Source organism: Anastrepha obliqua, chromosome 2 (genome assembly GCF_027943255.1).
Source record: "Anastrepha obliqua isolate idAnaObli1 chromosome 2, idAnaObli1_1.0, whole genome shotgun sequence".
In the NCBI taxonomy this organism is placed as follows: Eukaryota; Metazoa; Arthropoda; class Insecta; order Diptera; family Tephritidae; genus Anastrepha; species Anastrepha obliqua.
In genome coordinates, this window is record NC_072893.1 from 63196313 (window position 1) to 63214957 (window position 18645).

Below are 18645 nucleotides of genomic sequence, written 5' to 3' on the forward strand. Positions count from 1 at the left end.
GCGTTGTTCTTGATGGAAATTACGTTGATGAATAAAGCTAATTTGGAACAAAAAAACGTGGTTTCTTTGTTAGGCGCAGAATTGTTCAGCCCATGAGTTAAATTGTAAACAAATGTACCATTAATATTATACTTCATTGGCAATAAATTTGTGTCAGATTCTCTATGCAACTCTGCTATGTCTGCTTAATGAGAAGAGCAAAGTGTGAGCAAAGTGTCAATGAGAAAACGAAATGGCATAAAAATTAAATAGGGGAAAAACAAAGCAACAGATTTTCAATGGGAATATGTGTTAATAATCAATTTCTTTTCAAAATGGTATCCATTAGGAAGAGACTGAGATGAAGTGAGGAGGGTGAAAACGCTGTTCTCGACATATGGGATGAGCGAGTGGTGGAGCTTCGTCGGCTGCGGAAGAACACAGTTGCCACCAAATGTACTGACTGGGAAAGTCCAATTTACATATCTATTATAAACTAATAAATTTCTAAAGTTAAGTTCTTCTAGATTTTCTTCACACCGAATTATTCACAAGCAAAAGCAAAACACTTCCAGCTGTAAATAAATTGTATCGGGTGTTTTTCAGAGCTTGAGAACTTAAATTGAAAATACAAAAATATTGTGGGAATGAAATTTTTATTATAAATTGTAGATAATTTCATGGAATTTATTTGTTGAATATAATATCATCCGACGTATGTCCATCGCGGCTACGAGTTAAATGGTCCATTCGATCAGTGCAATAAATCGATTGTTAAGCGAGCTGTATGGCAAGTTGCGCCCTTGTGGATTCCTTATTGCACGGATTTCACTTCCACTTGACGAAGTAATACCGTCATCTTCCGTTTTATCAGATTTAAAGTAATATTCGTCAGAACTGTCACTATCGTCCGTAGGATAAAATATATAAAAAACCTTCTGGTTCCTCTGGCAGTGACACTGAGAGATTAAATCTATGAACTGAAATTCGTTGTGACTCTACCATCGTCTCACATCGAAAGTTTACATTATAAGGAAGATAAGACTTCATCGCTAATGTCTTTGAATGAAAACGTGACTCTTTTACTATACCTACGCGTGTCTTATCGCTCCGAACGACTGACAGGTTCGCGACAGCCTTGTAGCTACGAACAAATTTGGGCGGCTATATGCCGACACTCGTCCCCAAAGGGTTAATTTCCACAATTTGGATGGAACGCCATCATTTTCTGACATTAAACAATTCACGATGGCTTGCCAAACGTTACTGTTATCGATACCAATAGCTCTCATAAAGCTAAAAAAAACACCCGATACCAACATACCTGTAAAGGCTTATTTACCTCAGCTAATTAGTCTGTTTGAATATACGGGTTTTCAAATAAGAGGTGTTATTTTGATATTCAAAGAAAAATGCTATTTTTTAATATAAATGATCGGATGTTTATTTCATTATAAAGAGGAAGGTATGCCGTAGCCGAATGGGTTGGTGCGTGACTACCATCCGCAATTCACAGAGAGAACGTAGGTTCGAATCTCGGTGAAACACCAAAATTAAGAAAAACATGTTTCTAATAGCGGTCGCCCCTCGGCAGGCAATGGCAAACCTCCGAGTGTATATCTGCATGACAAAGCTCCTAATAAAAATATCTGCCGTTCGGAGTCGGCTTCAAACTGTAGATCCCTCCATTTGTGGAACAACATCAAGACGCACACCACAAATAGGAGGAGGAGCTCGGCCAATCACCCAAAAAGGGTATACGCGCCAATTATATACAGGGTTGGCCATATTAAACTGACCCATGTGATTATTAAAAAAATATGGAAAAAGAAACATTTTTTTGTGTTTCATTGTGAAAAACATTTAATTTAGTTCAAGGAGATTCGTTTACATCACTTTTTGAATATGATATCGCGCAAGTTGTCGCCCTTAGCTCGTATAGCGTAATGTGCCCGTTTTTCGGCGTTTTCCATAGTTTTGGCCAGCGTCTCGGCCGATATGGCGGCTATTTCCCGTCGGATATTGGCCTTAAGTGCGCCTAGTGTCTTTGGCTTGTTGACGTAAACCTTAGATTTCAAATTACAGTAAAAAGTTATAGGGTTACTCAATGGGTCAGTTTAATATGGCCAACCCTGTATATATATATATATATATATGCCGTTAATAGTGGAAAATAGCATCAGGCAAATGACCACCACGACCACGCTTACAGGACAATATCCTTTTCATGAAATTTTTCGTAACCGAACTGCAAAGTGGCTGCCCTATAGTATGTCCTCGATAGTCTCACGAATTCCATCTTTGAGGTCTTGAATCGACTCTGGGCCGTTGGCGTAGACCTTCTCTTTCACGTGGCCACAAAAAAAAAGTCACAAGATGTTAAATCACAAGGTCTCGGTGGCCAATTGTGATCACCTCTTCGAGAGATAACACGATCCGGAAACTTTTCCCGTAAAAGATCAATGGTTTCGTTACTTGTGTGGCAGTAGCGCCGTCTTTTTGAAAATAAACATTGTTCAGATCAATACCACCCAATTCCGGCCATAAAAAATCGTTAACCATCTCTCAATAGCGCAATTACACACAAAATAACACCTGTTATTGGAAAACCCTTACATGGGGGCGAGTGATTTCAATGAATAAAATTCAATAAGATAGTTTATCCCCCTGCCAGATATACAGGGTCTGCCATATAACTTTACGGAATTAAAAATGCTATAAAAAAGAAACTACTCAATATTTTTCCAAACTGCTTTTTTTATGTTGAAGTACAATCCTTCCGGTTAATGATGAACACAACTTCATTCATATGGCTGCCTCGGCTAGCCATGCACCATCCCATCCGGCGCCATACCAAGGTCTTTACGCAAAATTCGTCTCAATGATGTCTCCGAAATGTTCAATTGTTGAGAACGACGGTGAACTGATGTTCCTGGTGATTCACGAACACTCTCGGCCACAGCAGCAATATTTTCGGGTGTACGCACGGTTTTTGGTCGGTCACGCATTGGTTTGTCAATAAGCAACCCAGTTTCTCTTACTTTTTTCGCAAAGTAACGCACATACGCTTCATTCGGTGCTTTTCTTCTTCCCATTGCCGTACGTAATTTTCGTACACATTCTGCAACATTACCATGATTTTCAAAGTAATGTCGCAATATTTCCCAGCGTTCTTTGAGCGTATACACAACCATTTTCGTTCAGCGGAAGAATAAAACTAATTTTCTGTCAAATCAGATGACAGCTAAGTGGAACCATTCTTCAAATAATACCTAGTTCAAATCCGTAACGATAGATGGCGGGCCCTATACATTCATATATAGTATACTTTACGAAGACCCGAAGCACAGTGTTTCGCTTCCATATAAAATGTGGGCAAAAATAAAATTATGGGCGGATTAAATGAAAATCTGTATCTTTCTGAATTTGAGAATGCAGAATTCAAAAATAAAATTTCAATTTTGATAACTTTCATATGTACATTCACTGCAAAGGCAGTTTTAGGTGGAAAATTAGTTTTCTTGTAGCATTTAGGTACGTTTTTAAAAAAAAAAAAAAAAAACAAGTCATGAAAATTGTATACAAAAATTAACGTCACTAAAACTATTTTTAACACTTCATAAAAAATTTTCATTAGTATTGTCGATATCGTACGATGTATATTCTTCAAAACTAATGAGAAGCTGAGCTTTCCTGGTTAGAAATAAATGCACAGTTTTTCAACTAAAGGGTGTTTTTTTTAGAGGTTAGGTTTTCAAGATGAAATAAAACGTATATAATTTAATGTTATGGCCAAGAATTTAGCTTTATTATAAAGATAAGGGTTTGCCATTATGTTTTAAAAATGATTTCGGGCAAGTGGCCGCCGCGGCTGGATCGAATAAATTCCAGCCGAGAGGCCCAATTTTCGACCACTTTTTGCAGCAATTGGGGCCGTATGTCAGCAATAACGCACCGAATATTCTCTTCCAAGACGTCAATCGTCTCGGGCTTATCTGCGTAGACAAGCGACTTCACATAGCGCCACAAGAAATAGTCCAGCGGTGTTACATCGCACGATCTTGGAGGCCACGCCACAGGTCCACGGCGCGAGATAATGCGCTCACCAAAAGTTTCCTTCAATAAATCGATTGTTGCGTTGGCTGTATGGCATGTAGCGCCGTCTTGTTGGAACCAAAGGTCGTCCACATCAACATCGTCCAATTCAGGCACGAAAAAGTCATTAATCATGGCTCTATAGCGCTCTCCATTGACTCTAACATTATGGCCGGCTTCATTTTTAAAGAAATATGGACCAATGATTCCCTCTGCCCATAGAGCACACCAAAGTGACCTTTTGAGGATGTAACGGCGTCTCAGCAATGGCTTGTGGATTATGTTCACTCCAAATGCGACAATTTTGCTTATTGACATACCCATTCAACCAAAAGTGAGCTTCATCGCTGAACAAAATTTTCTTGTGATGCGTCGCGCGAACCGAACCATTATTTTCGTAATAAATTTGCACGATTTGCAAACGTTGTTCAGGTGTAAGTCTATTCATTATGAAATGGCAAACCAAACTGAGCATAAATCAAGTGACAGCTGTCAAAAAGACCATCTACGAAAAAAGTAGTGCCAACTTGAAAACCTAACCTCTAAAAAAACACCCTTTACATCATTTTTAAAAGTTGTTTGAACACACACCACGCGGCAGATAGCGCAACAACATTTTGCCCAGTTTTGACTATTTTTTTTATTTTAATGTTCTTTATTTTTTATAAAAGGATAGCTCAAAAGTTCTAACAAAAACCATATTTAATTTAATAAAAAAATAGAAAAATTACTTAAACTTTTCATCCCAATTCCTCGGTTTTTACTTCGAATTTCTAGGAAAAATTTTGGTACGCAGTTTTATAGCTTATTAAATTTCGTGGCGCAAATTTTCTCCATATAAAAAAAATCGTCCTTTCGAGCGTTACATGAAGAAACTACGTAGCACAAGAATATAAAAAAATATATATATATTAAATGAGCCATCTTGAATTTCGTTTTTGGCCACTCTGTATTGAAAAGTAGATAAAAAGAGCTAAATTTTAGGCCCTATTAGAACTCTCTAGGTCAAAAACATTTTTGGATGGATAGGGGTCTCCCGTTGAGAAAGAATGCCCCATATATAAAACGTATATTTTTATTTTTTGAATTAAAAATTACCATTTTGAAAATTGATTTAAAAAATTATCTTTACAAAAATACCAAACACGTTCTCAATGCAGACAACGAATTTTGTTGATTTTTGCGTACTAAGGCGGCACTTTGCGAAAGGGCGGCGACATTTCCCGCATGAACCTGAAGCAGGTTTAGAGGAAAGTGGTGTTAATTCTGGAACGCATTGAAAAAATCGCTGCTCTCAATATAACACATTGAAAAAAAGTTAGAAAATAGAAAAATTGATGTACATTCAGAACAGAGCGTAATATTCACGGATGAATCTTTCTTTTTGGGCGAATAGTTGCATATGTCGGTCCTGGTGTACTGCTGATAATCGGCAACTTCAACGAACTGTTAAGCATCCGGTTAAGGCGCATGTTTGGGACTACTTCTCCGGAAAAGGATTTGACCGTTTGTGTTTACCGCCAATTTAATTGCAGTTTTGATGGATAAAAATTGCCAAAAAGCATTATTATCATCAGCTCTTAAGATCTTTGAAAGAACCCACGCATCGATGCCGAAGGTGTACAGGGTGGAAACAGCAAAGTGGGATTGAAAGTTTTTCACAGTCTCTGATGTCAACCCCATTCAAAATATTTGGGTAATTGTCAAGTTAAAATTCAAAGGAAAACAAATGTTGGCGGTCAAACAGTTATCAAGGCGAATCCGGCTGATTTGAAACCGATTACCTTCACAACTTGCGCAGAAATTAACACAAAGGATGACTCGAAGATGTGAAGCCTTTATAACTGATGGTGGTGACTATACATTTTATTAAATATACTGCGTATAATAAATATAAATCCATACAATGCAGTTTATTAAAGTTGAATTGGTCAAATAATTTCTAAGTTATGGCGGTTACCCTTTCAGTAGACAGACTAATACTGACATAGTTATGAGACCTATTCTTGGCAAAAAAAAATGTAATAAAAAATAAAAACTATCTCATGAAATGATTTGATTTGCGGAACAGTGTAAGATAAATGCGAAAAGCTACAGTTTTAAAACGGACCCCAACGGCAAATGATTTTTTATGAGGAGCTTTGTTATTGTTACATGCACGAAGATTCGAACCTGTGGTCTTCCGAATGGTAGTCACTTACCAACTCATTCGGCTACAACGGCTCTGATAGCTACACAATACTAATAATAATAGCCAACATAGAGTTCGACTAAGTAGTTTTCAAAAACTACAAAAGCAATTTATAAATCCAATTCAAGCGAGAGCATTTTAGTACGAGTATTTTTCACCAGATTCCTTTAACTTGCATTGTAAACTCACCTTTGACGAAATATCGCGATCCAATAATGGTGAGAAATTTTGTTCTGTAGAACAGATTGGCGCACAGGGTGGTATCGGACTAGTTGTGATATTTGCACCAGGTGGAGTTGGTGTTGCTGTTGTTGTTGATGTGGTTGCGGATACTGTAGTTGTAGTCGATGTTTTTCCAGGGCTCGTCGGCTCCGCAGCAGCGCCATCCTGCGCGTTGCCTCCGGAAGGCTCTACACGTACTATAATTGCTATTTTGTACGGTGCGTATGATGTTCCGTAAGTTTTCGAATCGAAAACGAAATCGAAAACACGGAATACAAACACGACAGCAACTACAATTACACCACAAATTAATCGGTGTAATGCAACGTAATTCAAATTGAATTACCACTAATGTTTTATTGTAAAACACACAAACTTATAGCACAAACTTTCATATTTGTTTCATTCACATAGCATATTCACTTTCATTTTTCCCGATTGAAAATATGTAAGTTTCATTTTCATACGTACGCGTATATTATATAAGAAAGAGGTTGATAACAGTTTACGTATAACTGTGAGCATTTATCAATATAAAATTTCTCCACACATTCCGATAGACACAAATAATCGAATACATCACGACGAAATGTAGACCAATCCTTCAGTACTCCAATTATAGACATTTCAATTTATCTTTTTGGGTGCCATATGCGAACTCTAAATCGAATTGTTTTGTGTTTCTTGACGAATTTCGGTTTTATTTGCATGGTTTTATAGATTTTATTTTAGATATTTTTCATACCTTTGATACTTCATTTTTAATATTACTGTCACTTTGAAGCTTGGAAGTCAACGAAGGCAACCTTTGACAGCGGAATTTCGGGCATTAGGAAATAAGTAATGGATTAATCTGTAATTGCCAACAATCGCAAATCTTTCAGCAAATTTTGTAATTTCTTTTTAATAAAACACAGCTTATTTAGATTTGAATATTATTCGACTTTGTGGCAACCAAACTATGATGAATTTTTAAACTAAATTTTACTCTGTCGTATTAAAAGTTACTGGAGCACGCGATTTTGGTGGTTTCGTTACGCACGCGATATCTCAAACAGCATTTTTCAAGGAAAATTTTACTTTATTTATAAAAATTTATGTTTTTAAAACAACTCTTCACTGCGAAAGCAAGCAATACGCCACAAGTTAACTATTCACCATAGAAACTTGCACACCCAATTCGTCGAGACTTTGCCAATAAGACCCCTGATGCATCATCGAGAATCGAGACCAACATGAGAAAACAAGGAAAACTCCTTGGCTCATTACAGCCAATGGAAGATCAGTGCAATGTTCTCTTAGATCTCACAAGAGCATTGAGTTTGGCAGAGTATGTAAAAGAGAAGATGGCACACCAGATCTTCAGCTCTATAGGTGTATACTTCACATCCTGGGAAACAATATTTTTCCTAACTTTACGCGCAGGTTTCAATTGTTTATTATAAAGTACAGAAAACTTCACAAGAGCTGGCATATAGCAACTATTTTTCAGGCTATTGTCAACTTCTTGAAGTTATTGATTTATTGATCAATCCGGAAAGGCTGAAAATAACAATTGAACTGTAGCCAATTACAAATAAATATAAAATCAAATATTCTGGGGGTGGTTGGGCAATTTAAAAAGGTCAAAATCTTGATCCTGCAAAGAAGAGTCAATATAGGCGGAAATGCTAAAACAAGTATGAAAGTCTTATCACGAATGAAATTATCAGCCTCAATTCGAATAAATATTTGTGCAAAAGATCATAAACATTAAACTGTCTTTCAGTGATACAGGAAAATTGAGCTGAAACACATAAATATAATCCTATAAATATAGGTTTTTTAGTGAGACCATCTATTAGCAGGTACATGCGAAAAAGTTCAAGAGTCAATATGTTTCTGCGAATGGTACAATGGTACGGCACGACGACAAATTGCCTGAAAACTATTTCTTACAGAATTTTTGGAAAGTTGGTGGTTTGCTTTAATGGGTTCAAGGGCATAGTAGACAAAGAGTTTGTCGGTCCAAATCATGAATTCACAATTCTGTATTGCGGTTTTAGAACGTTTCGTTGCCTGATTGGTCCCCACGCTGCTCTTAATTGTATAGGAAAAATATTTTGTTGATGAAAGTAGTGATTTTCATGGAGGTGGGGATCATCCAAAAGTCTTGCATCAGCTTACTGAAATACATCCCCACCATATATGAGATCCCTTGTATAGCAAACGCGGTATGATAATGAAGGATGGGGGAGTGGAAATGCGCGACTTGAAGAGGCTCCAGGCTTATCACTTGGATCAGGAATATCAGTTTCACTCATTTCAGTTTTTGCTCACAATTGACAGCAAACATTATCGTTTGTGAGCTGTTTCATAGCCGTGGACGAAAAACGGATTCCATATAATAGGGCAGTGACTAAGGAAATGTCGAAACAGTGTCGACAAAGGAAGAGTCGAAGCAAAATTAGGCCAAGATGTTCCTTCCTTCCAGCAAGAGCAAAGATTCTTAAAATTAGTGATTTCGACGATATGATAATTGATTGTATGAACCAGATAACAGTAATGGAAAATTGCCCCTAACTTATGGGGGGCGCCCCATAAGAAGCGTTAAAAGGAAGAAAATGGTTTAAGGTTTAGATTGTCCTTAATTCCATTCGAGCCTAACCAATAAATTATCGAGTAACAGACCAAATTTTTAGAGAGGGTATTTAAAAAATACAGTTAGAGAGATTTGCCAATCACATTTGTTTGTCCTGCAACTGAATATCTGTGGTTGCCGAAGATGGCTGCGAATCAGCGTTAATCAGACGGTTTCGTCGAATACTAAAATACTGATTTGAATAAAGTCAACTTTAAAAAATTCACCTGCCACCATAGAAAAATTTAGGATCACCGTCGGTTTATTTTTAATTTAACCCCATAGAGACTCTTCGTGAAACACAATATTTTTGCAAACTCTCAGTACTCAAAAATAATAGTTGAGCACTAGAGCAAAAGCATCACGCATGCCACAGCGTTGTTGGTGTAGTGAGATGTTAGTTGGTTTGATGGTGAGTAACCAAAATGGCGGGTGGATGGGAGGGAGTCTTGGTCAGGCGAACGTTTGCTCCGCTGCGGTGAGTGCCAACCAAAATGCAGTGGTATTAGAATATGTATGTAGATGCAAAGGTATGCACATGTAACTGCGAGTAATGGAACGGCATGCTACATTCGCTCACTCGCAGCTCCTTTGCTTGCTCATACGAGTGCTAGAAAACTGGCTAGTTGGCTCTTTGGCTATTTGACGGGTTTGTTTTTTTTTTGTTTTTGCTCGCTTTGCTTCTGTTGTAGAGGAAATAAAACAAAAAACAAAGCTATGCGAATCGACAAAAGCAACAACAACGGCAACGACTACAGCGACTACGACTACAGCGACTACGATTGGGTGCGGCCACAAGTTATGGTTTGGTGTCGACGACCACCTTCACTTTACTACACACACACCATGCTTCGCCTCATACCGCAACATACCACTTTAATTCACTATATTTGCCACTACATCAATGTATACCACTTAACCACTTTGCTTCACTTCTTCAATTTGCTTGGTTTGACGCCGACTGCTGTGCGTCGTAAAGCTTTGAAAATACTTAGTCAATTACGTACGTTGAACGCAACCACAACCAACCACACAGCTTTGGTGTACTTAATTAAAAGCAAGTACATGAGTGCATACGAGTAGAGTACAAGTTTGGCCGGGAGGACGTTGACGAGATGGCGATAGCGCGATGACGATGGCGATTGTTGGCTACCACAGTCTAGCTACTGCTACCTGATTGTTATGCTAATAGCGATGGCTGTGGCGCAATTGTTAGTTAACGTTGACGTTGACGTTGAACGACAAACATTTTTGCACAAAATTTGAAGAAATTAAAAATAATTTGTTTTGTTCTCATACTTTTTCGTCTTGTTTTGTATTATTTCTTGTATGTATTGTGAATTTTGCTGTTGCGATCATGTTCGCGCTGCCACAATAAGCGCATATGTATGTAGGTATTCACAGAGAATTTGTTGCTTTCGTTGGTATGCCGATAATTAACACCGTAATCCGTGCGATTATAAATTAAGTCTAATTGATTGAGAGTGTCGAAGCGGCATTTACATTTTGGCAACAATCCGTTGTGATCCAACAACTCGACCATTGAGTATACAATGGCGGCTCAAATATACCTAGACAAAAGGGGTGGTCGGTAAGTCGGTTGGCAAATGCCCTAGCCATAGTTACTGACAGACTGAAAACACGTTGAAGCAATGTCAACTGCGATAGCAAGACCAACAACTCGAACAACTACGATGGTGTTAGCGGCGGCGTTGCTGATGGTCACTGACAGCTTCGTCGACAAATAAACGCACAATAAAGTCATACATATGCAAACATATATAAGTAGAAGAACAAAAGTAATTCAAAAAGAATAAATAAAAATAAACAAAAAAAAACGATGTGGAGAACAAAACAAAGTAAAGAATAAAGTTTATTGGTCAAAAGAACGCTTTGCCGCCATGGTATTTTATGTCCCCTACGAGTGTCGATTATATTTAAGAAATTTGAGATTAGGGTATATCATTTGATTCCCAGATGGCAGACGTATTAGGCTTAAGGAGTGTGAGATTAGAAATGGAAGATGGCATATAATTAAATTATCGGATTTTATGAGGGATTTGCGAATTTTGGAGACTTGGGATAGATCAGATGATGCCGAGGCGGCAGAAAAGGTTAGATATTCGCATAAGAAAAGCAAAACTTTTGAATAGCCAAGGGGCAAGGATAAAAAGACTTAACTTGTCAAACGTCAACTGTAACATATCATTTTAACAAATTTCTTCTTGAGAAAAATGCATCAGCAATTTTCGACTCATTATACTTCGGTTATGCTTCTGACCACGGGTAGAACGGGGGAGCACGAGGGGTGTTCTAAGACTAACATAGACGCAGCGCTCGATTTTTATGGGTGTCCTTACCGGGCATTATCCGTTAGGTATCCATGTGGCGAAACTTGGAACTGCTTCAAATCCTTTCCGCAGAAGCTGTCTGGAGGATGAGGTGGAATCATCGCAGCACCTTTTCCTTAGCTATACTGCTCTCGCGGGACTAAGATTCAGACATTTCCACTTCACTAAAGCGGGTATGAACTGAAGCAGGGTGAAATAGTAAACTACAGGTGTTTTTTTTTTGATTGCCCGAAGTTAACCGAAACACTTTCGGTCGAAGGTCGTTTTTCTTTAAGAGTGGCACTGAGAGTATAATTTTCTTTACTGGCTATTTACTCCAGTAGAATTTGCAGGTTCCGTACGAAGGAACATGAAACCGCCAAAGATGCACTGGCATCGTGCGCAGCGCTGATGCATAAATTGGGCAAACTCCTAAGTATTTTACATATTTTACCAGAGGAGGAAATAAAACTGAATGAAATTATTTATTATTATAAACAATTATTAAGGAATTATTACAAGAATAAATCTTTCCGGTCGCAGTGCTAAATATCCTCATAATGATCATAATACTGACAGTTTTCAGAATTATATGTATGCCATAAATATCTCTACTAATTGCTGAAATATGGATATTGAAAAACTGTCGAACTTATTTTGTCATCGTCCAAGGACAATTACTTCATCAACATTCTCAAGTAATTTACATGAAAGAAAAAGTAGTCTCCAAGTCAGTTCTTTAGGATTAGAATGCCCAAATGTACAAATACTCATGTGAGACTATAATCTGCCCCACAGGAGCATTCAAAAAATGTATAATTCATTTTGGATAATTCTTTATCTTATTACAACCACAACACGTTTTTTGTGTTTCGTAGCAACTTGGTAGCGACACTTCGACTTTTTTCTTATTCTCAACTTTCTCATACAATATTTATTTCATTAAAGAAGATTTTTTGATTAACCCCGCGATGCGCGAGTTATACGCACATGAAACAGAGAGGATGAAAGAAATAGCAAAAACACCAGCAGCAGGAAAAATACACAAAACAAAAACAAGTGCCAGCGCCGCATTTAATGGATAGATTTGCAGAATGAATGCGAACAGGGAGCAAAGAGATTCAAAAAACGGCAGCAGTAAAAACAAACACGAAAAATAAAACTTCACGAACATACAATCGCTTACAAATGTTTGTGCATACACATGTACATTCATATATATGCACATCTATAGGTATGACAACGGACACGAAGACGACGAAAATGGCAACGGTACCACGAACAGCGAAATAGGCGGGGCGGGGCGTATGATAGCCATACAATTTTAGAGTTGCTCATAAGAGCCAGAGTAAAAACGCCATGTTAAAAGCCTGATACATGAGGTGGGGTGAGACATGGGAGTGGGAGAGCTCCACAGTAGTCAGATTTTATACCTTTCATAAAAATGCAGCAAACTAAAAGTCGTACTAAAATTGATCTCCCACAAATGATCATTTATATGTAAAATTTTGCCTGTTTACGCATTTTTGAGAAAAGTAGAATGTAATTATTTACTAACGCTTTATTGCAACAAAAATATAGCGGGCAAAAATTGACTGTCTAATTCATATGCCTTGCCCGGATTAATCTTGGTTATTTTTGATATGAGATTAATAACTTCATTTACTGTTAAGAAAGCATAAATAGTTCCCTCACAAATTCTTCCTTGTCACATATATGTAGGCGTATGTAAGTATGTATGTGTTTTGACAGACACCAAATATGAGCGCAAGCTTTTAGGAACATGAAATAAAAAATATTAGTTTGATCTTGCAAGCAGTGATCATGTCTTCATAGGGGTTCGATAGAATGTTTGCCTGGAGAAGCTTGTGAAGTTTCATGCAGCTGCCGGCATTCTGTTGGTACCGGGTTCGATGCCTGCTGTTTATAAAAACACATTACATGATAGATTTTGTTTTTTTAAAGCTATGACCCCTTAGCAGTCAATTCCAGGGTGAATTTCTGCCATGAAAAAAGAGGCCCATTTGAGGTTCGGAGACGTCATAAAACTGCAAGTATATCCACTTGTAGGAAAATATCAAAACGCACTCCATAAATGGAAAAAGCTCGGCTAAACGCCTAACAAAGGGTGTGTGAAGATTTGTGTCACAGCCAAATATGCCTATATCATTGGTTTTACACAAAAGTATAGTTATTGAACAATATCGCGTCCGAGGCAAAGCCTTGTTCCGCCGTTGGCATACTTTTTTTTTGCAGTATTGTATTGCTGCTTCATTTGGTTGTTTCGGTATTCAAAACGTGTATTTATGCAAATTCGCAAAACGATTCCGTCGCCGATGAAAAGACAGACAGCCTGTTTCTGTGCTATCTTTAATTCACTGTTATTGCTGTTGTTGTTCGAGCTGTTATTGCTTTCGTTGCGAATACTGATGTGGTGGCCAGTGCTTCCGCTACTTGTACCACTTGGTTTGCTTTTCCTTTTGTTGCGTTGCTATTTTGCTATAGATATCCATATATGCACTTGGATACACATACAATAGCGTTTACATACACACACACACAGAGTTACTACGGCTTGGCCATGCATTGCTGTAACACCAACAATGCAACCAATGATATTCACGAGCCGATAACTGGGAAAAATGCAACGGCAGCAACAACGAAACGGAATGCATTAACCAAACAGCCAGTAACCGAGGCAGAGTTGCATAAAAAAATATTAAAAAGCAAAGAAATAACAGCAACAAATTATATGTACATTTAGCGGTAGCAAATACTACAAAGAAGATGAAAGCGTCGACAGAAAAGACTAATAAAAACACTTCACGGATGTGGGGGAAAGCCTAGACACACAAAACAAAAAAAAAAGCGAATGCTAAGGTACTACCGACCGTCCGACCAACAAAGCACGAGTTTGTCTAACCGACAGTACGAACAACGTAGCGGCAACGACGCTGCCGTCGTTGACGAAAGCTACGATGACGATGCGTGGCAATGGTTGCAACGCTACGATTTGCAACGTCTTAAAGCGTTTCGACTCCGAGTTTGACTGACTGACCTATGCGCGACGAAGAGGCACTCGACACTCAACAACTTAACAAGGCAGCGCAGTGCGCCAACATCATCGTACCACTCAAATAAGACAACACACACATCAGTGCCGCCGCGTCCAGTCTAACAAGCCAACAGAGTGCACCAAAGCGGAAGCGAAACTGAGAAGAAACCAACTGAGGAGAGCAGTCAATGAGCGCGAATATACATAATACAAGCAAAGCACAAAGCCGGTCGGTCGTTTGGTCGTTCAGTTAGTTCCTCTTATGCTCACCAGAGCACTGCCTCTTTTACCTTTGTGTGCCTTCTGAGTTTTGGTGTGATTGAAAAATGTTGCTCAGCTTTCTGCCGAACGTACTCCGATTACTATGGTTTGTGCCGTTGGGCTGCTCTTGCACATTTGTTTACATGTATGCTTTGCTACCAACTCTACCCACTGCAGAGCTACTAAATTTTGTTGTGCTTATTCTCCACCCAACGAATGAGCATGTGTGTGTATGTATGTTCATATGTAGTTGGCGTTTGCCTCTTTTATTTTATACAAGCGTCTCTTCACGAATACATACAAAAATCTCCTGCATATAGCACTATCAATGGGGGTTTCAAATCGCAACTAAATTCACAACAAGCAACAACAGCAATAGAAACTTTATATGTACATATGTTCCTTAACTTTAATGAAACCAGAGGCAGCATTACATGCAGGAGTGAATATACCGGCTTAATGCCTATTGCAATTTTTGGTTGTTACACTGAATTCGCAAGTGTTGCCACCTGAAAACTTAAAACATATTTCAATGTACTTAGATTTAGTTATCCCTGAGCTTAACTCAATACCGCGACTTCTGAGGCTTTATTCAGATATAAAGTTTATATGGGATCAAAAACGCTGAAATATTGAAAAACCTCAAATAATTATTATTGAGATCGCTCCTCAATTAAATATTGAAGATAAACTCCTGCTAAGTGATTTAAGAATAAAATGGAAATTCACTACAAAATATTGGAATCATGATTTGTGAGAATAGAAAACATCACTAACAGTTTGCGCTCAAAAGTGGCATGTAAACAACTTTCAAATGTTTTAAAATAGACAGTATCTCAATACTTGTTGCTAGTTGGCGCTTACACTCTTTGTTGGGTTTTTAACCGAGCTCCTCCTCCTATTTGTATGCGTCTTAATGTTTTTCCATAAATCCAGCGATCTACATTTTATGCTACCTCCGAACGGGGAATGCCGGGAATACTTTCGCAGGTTTGCCATTGCCTCCCGAGGGTGACCGATATTAGAAAAAACTGTTTCAGGAACGAAGTTTCGAAACCGCGCACTACCTAATAGTAGACGCGCACCAACACATTCGACTACGGCATATTTCATATAAAACACATAGTAAAATTACAAGAAAAAAATAACTAAATAAAAAATATCTGGCATCCATTACATGTATTTATCCGATACCAATTTACATATGTACATACATTCATTGATTTAATCTCTCAGCAATTATTGCCAAATAGGCAAAAAAGCGAATATACATACTCGTACATATGTTTGTGAGTCTAAGTATACCCTTCTGTAAATTGGACTGTTTCTATTTAGAGCAACGTAGGATATATCAGCGCATTTGCGGACGCTTGTAAGCTTTTCTACACTAGTTTTTAGGTGATATTCATTAGAACATTACTCGTGTACAATTAAAATTTCGCCCAAACGGATCAACTGACGCGAATGAAAATCGTCTTACTTTGCATCCGATTTGCTCTAGTTGGGGGATAGTCACGAAAATGTACTCCGAATTTTTTAATGCAGGGTATGTACATACATTCTTTGTGCATATATACATATTTATGTATGAATGTGTGTATCTAAATATCGTTAGCTCTCAGGAGGCATATCTGTGTTGACAAACAGAGAGCATAGCGCAGAGATTTTCTGGTCGCTTAACGATGGAACAACGCCAGCAACGAAACAGGCAGGCAGAAGAAGACAGACAAGCAGACTAAAATAGATTTGCAACTTGCAATTTGCAAATTGGCGTTCAATTGAATTGTGCGGTACCCATTCGAAGTGAATTCAAAGCACAAAGCAAGTTAAGCGAAAAAGGAACAATAAGGGCCCTACAACAATAACCATAGCGACAACTATGCACCAACCACTTTGGATTTATTACCTAGTCGAATGTGTCCCTTACTGCTTGCTTCTACACGTTTATTTGCTAGTTTTAAACACCACCATCATCGCTACTATACAATGCCCGCCGGACAGGCCATACCTTCACAGAATTTATGGTGTTCATAGCAACGCATATCACGTTCACTGCATGTAAGCATTCGATCCAAGTAGTTACGTGAGTTTATGCTCATCAACCACTTCGCATGCCACAGTCAAAACATCATCTTCTGCTACGTCCGTACGATCCCCTCCTCCACATGGGAATAAGACTAATCGTGTCTATCAAATCACTTACCAGTTGTACACACAAAGTTGTGAATTGACAAGTACTTACGAGAACACCCAGTCCCAATACCAACTTGACACAAGTATGTTTACATACACATGTTCATACATGATATAATTATATATATGTTTATATGTATATTCATATGTGCGTATGTATATTCATCTGTACATGTATGTATGTATTGGTTTTGTGTAGCAATTGAACTGTAATCCAGCTAAGCTTAACCAAGCCAACTCAATCCAAACACACTCAACAACTAACCAGAAAGCCGTACAACAACACTTCAAAGCTTAAAGCGAAAAAAAAAAATTAAAAAAACTTATCGAACAGATTTGGGATATTGGCATGCGCACAGTGTGGATTTTAACTTATTTATATTGGCAAATAACTTATTCTTCTGAATTTTTCTCTTTCATACAAACGGTCAGGTCAAATTACTTCCAATTATATAAAAACCCTATACTTAGTTGGGGATATAAAGTCGGACCATTCCGGCAATATAGAACCAACCGAGTATCATGGGAAAGAGTAAGAGAAAGCAATAGATAAAGTGATCGTCCAACTTTTTAAGCGGGAGCCTTCTTTGTGACTACGCCAAGCACCATCAGTTCTTGTTAAAAAGGGAATAGATGTGAGTATCAACACCATCAAACGTCTTCTGAAGGAGGCGAACACATCCTACCGCCCCACATCATCAAAACCACTGCTCTCAAAAAAACACATTGAGAAACAACAAAACAAGAAAATGGCGTCACAGTATTGGACTGGCCTTCCCTGTGTGGGGAACTACGAAAACGCATCTTGCGGGAAGGCCAGTCCATGATTTAAAGCTGGTTCAAAGCATGAAGAAGATGCCAGGCTATACTCGACAACGATGAAGACTACACGGCTTATTGAGTAATTGAGACTCGTAGTTTTGTACATACTTGTATGTAAAAAGAAATGTTAAATATATATCTTTTATACTTTATGAATAATCGCGGTGCCTTTTTTCTGCCACAGACTGTAAATTTGCCCAAGCACTAACATTTCAGCAATATACCCCGAATATTTTTGCGAAATGTCTTATGCTGTTACAAAAACAATAACAACCCATTTAATCTAGATTTATAATAACTTTCTGCAAGAAATTATCAACACGCCAACTTTTTGTTGACTTTTTATTTTTTGTTTTATTCTCCTCTTAACTGGCATTTCGCCGTCTATGCTCACCTCGGCACATCAAGTAAATTAGTGTGGCAAATTATTTTTACACACATTTTTCTCTTTGAAGTATTATAAAAAAGAACGTCCGGTAACCCCTATTCTATCATCGTCCTCAATTTACGTTAGATTGTAACTTAAAAATTCCGAATCTGAAAGTTTTCACTTTTCTTATGCTAAGGTTCGACTAATCGATCACCCAGGTTTCCACAGGGCGCGTTGGCAAAACAATTAAGTTAAGTTACGGAATCAAGTCTCGACTAACTAGGCCTTTACAAGACTCACGAAACTCCATTAATCTCTGAAGAAGTCCGTAATTTGTTGTTGTTTAATCCATATTTTTTCTTCAATTAAATATGGGGCCACCGTTACCGTCAATGGCGAGGGTCACATAGAAATTACAATATCCAACACTGGTCACTCAACACGAACGATTGCTAATAATCGATAGAGGACGTCTCCAATATCAACTTTACCGAAGACAATACTACT

General features: G+C 38.0%; 1 protein-coding gene across 7 annotated transcripts in view; it reads right to left on the bottom strand.

Moving 5' to 3' along the window:
• LOC129239307 (mucin-5AC) overlaps positions 1 to 18645 on the bottom strand; it is a 55339-nt gene that overhangs the window by 13264 nt on the left and 23430 nt on the right. The window lies entirely within an intron of this gene.